Source organism: Dromiciops gliroides, chromosome 6 (genome assembly GCF_019393635.1).
Source record: "Dromiciops gliroides isolate mDroGli1 chromosome 6, mDroGli1.pri, whole genome shotgun sequence".
In the NCBI taxonomy this organism is placed as follows: Eukaryota; Metazoa; Chordata; class Mammalia; order Microbiotheria; family Microbiotheriidae; genus Dromiciops; species Dromiciops gliroides.
In genome coordinates, this window is record NC_057866.1 from 110,370,417 (window position 1) to 110,373,318 (window position 2,902).

The window sequence follows — 2,902 nt, forward strand, 5'->3', positions numbered from 1 at the left end:
TTCCCCTTCCCTTCCTGCTCCTGTCTCCCCAACCCTCAGAGTCCTCCACCCAGCACCAATGACAGTCTATCTTCACCTCTGGAAACAGATCACAAAAAATATAAAATGACAAGATTAATAGAAGAAATATATTGTTTAAATAATTAATATTTTTAAAAAGAAATTGAACAAATAATAAATGAACTACCAAAGGAAAAAAATCCAGGATCAAATAAATTTAAAAGTGAATTTTATCAAACATTAAGAAAAAAAATTATTTCACTATTAGATAAATATTTTGGAAAAACAGAAATGTAAAAGAAAGACCTTTCTAATCTTTTTTGGTGATATAAAATATGGTCTTGTATTGGGGAGAGATAAAGCAGAGAAAACTATAGACATATCCCTAATGAACTAATGCAAAATTTTAAAATAAAATATTAGCAGAGAGTCTTTAGCAATATATGAAAAAAGATTAGATACTATTACCAGAAATTGTACCAGTAATGCAATGTTAGTTTTATATGGGGAAGTAATAAATATAACAAACCACATTAATAACCTAAATTTAAAATCAAATAATTATATCAATAGATGCAGAAATGCTTTTGGCAAAATCCAAAACCTGTTTCTGTTTTTTTTAAGGGAAAAAATTAGAAAGCACATAAATAAATGGACTTTTCTTATTATAGTAAATAATATCTATCTAAAAATAAGAACAAATACCATAATGTGTAGTAAATATTATAACATAATGTGTGGTATTATAAAATAATTATAGTAAACATTATAATGTAAGGGAGAACAGTTAGAGACCTTTCCCTAAGATGTTCACTACTATTTAACAAAGTCAAGTCAATAAACATTTATTCGTTACCTACCATGTGCCAAGCACATGAGGGAGACAACAAGTAAACAGGCATGTTAGGTAAGTAGGTAGATAGGTAGGTAGACAGAGAGACAGGCAGAGATAGATAAGAGATATATGTGTGTGATAAAATGGAGATCATCTTCATTACAGTGCTAGAAATGCTAGCTCTAATGATAAGCAAGCAAAATAGAAGCAATAAGCATGGGCAAAAAGGAAATAAAATGATCGTTTCTTCCATGATACATTTTATTTAGAAAACCGTGGAGTCAAATAAAATTATTTGAAAAAATAAATTAATCAAAGTTAGAGTATACAAAATACATGATTAGGAAATGTATCAAATATTTGAAAGTCTACTAAGATATACACAAGAATAATATTGATCCAATTACAAATCACTCTCTACAGAAATAACAACAGATTTAAATAATTGGAGAAATAGGAATTGTTCATGGGTAAGCCAAGCCAATAAAATAAAAATAATAATACTTCTTAAATCAACTTGTTTATTTGGTACCACACCAAACTATTTCATACCCTTAAGATCGGCAAAGATGACAAAAGAGAAAAATGACAAACGTTAGAAGGACTTGAGGTAAATAGAAACATTAATGTGCTATTGATGAAGCTGTGAATTGGTACAGTCTTTTGGGAAAACAATTTGGAATTAGGCCCATAAAGTCATTAAACTGAGAATATCCTTTTACCAAATGATACCACTACTATACATAAAGCAATGAGATCAAAGTTAAGAGAAAAAGGACCTATATGTACAAATATACATGCATACATACATACATACATATCTCTCTCTATCTAAGTATCTATCTATATCTTAGTTCTTTTTGTAGGAGAAAAATACTGGAAATGAGGGGGTAACCACCTATTAGGTAATGGCAAAATATTATGGTATATGAATGTAATGGAATTGCGCCATAACAAGATAGACAGTATCAGAGGAAACTGGCAAGAACTCTATGAACTGGTGGAGAATAAAGTGAGCAGAACTAGGAGAACAATTTACATAATGACATTGTTACAAGGGAAAATGACTTTAAAAGAATTTAAAACTCACATCAATGTAATGACAGATTGTAATTCCAAGTGAAGCACTCTACCTCCTACTAGAGAAGAGATGGGCTTAACATACAGAATAAGAAATGCATTTTTGGACATGGCCAATATGAGAATTTATTTTGTATTACTCTTTATGTTTCTTATGTGGGTTTCCTTTTTCTTTTTATTGTTCTTTGGAAGGGTGCATGTGAGAGAGAGACAGAGACAGAGACAGAAATAAAACAAAAATAAAGTCTTATTAATTTGGTAAAACAATAAAGTTAAATTTGGGGGAAAATACCTCCAGTGCCACCGCCATCCAGATCTTTGTTATCATCTATCAAACTTCAAGTCCCCCTCTCTCTTTCATCAATGAGTTGGTACTTGGCACAATCTTCCATTCCACTCCAACCTATCCTCTCATCTTGGTTACTTCACTATTCACAAAAAAGATCTTTTGAACAGCCTAGTAACTCAATTCACTAATGCCCTCAAATCTAATTATCTCTATTCCTACCTCAGTTACTCTGGTCATGTTTTAGACCTTAACCTCATCTGAAATATCCTGTCTCTAAGATCTTGAACTCTAAATTTCCCCAATGATCATAATCTCCTGTTCTTCTAACTTCCAACTAACCTTCTAACTAACTTCTAACTAATCTTCCACTAAGTGACTCTGGAAAATTCTTCATCTTCTTCTTGACCCTTGACCATTCCTCTGTACCCTTCGTTTTCCCAGTGCCCTTGTTTTGGCCTCCTATTTTCTTCCTTTGCAGTCTTGACACTAAAATTAGCCAGTTTAACAAGTCACTGTTTTCCAACCTTGAGTTTCTTACCTCTTGTCCTTTCACTGTCCACACCATGGTAACCCTTAGCTCCTACTCTCCAGTTGCTAAGATTCGATCCACTACAAATTTGGACTTTGAGTCCCATGCTATTGACACTTTTCTACACTGCACTGCCTACTACGTGGCAAGGGTAATTAATTCAAAGCAT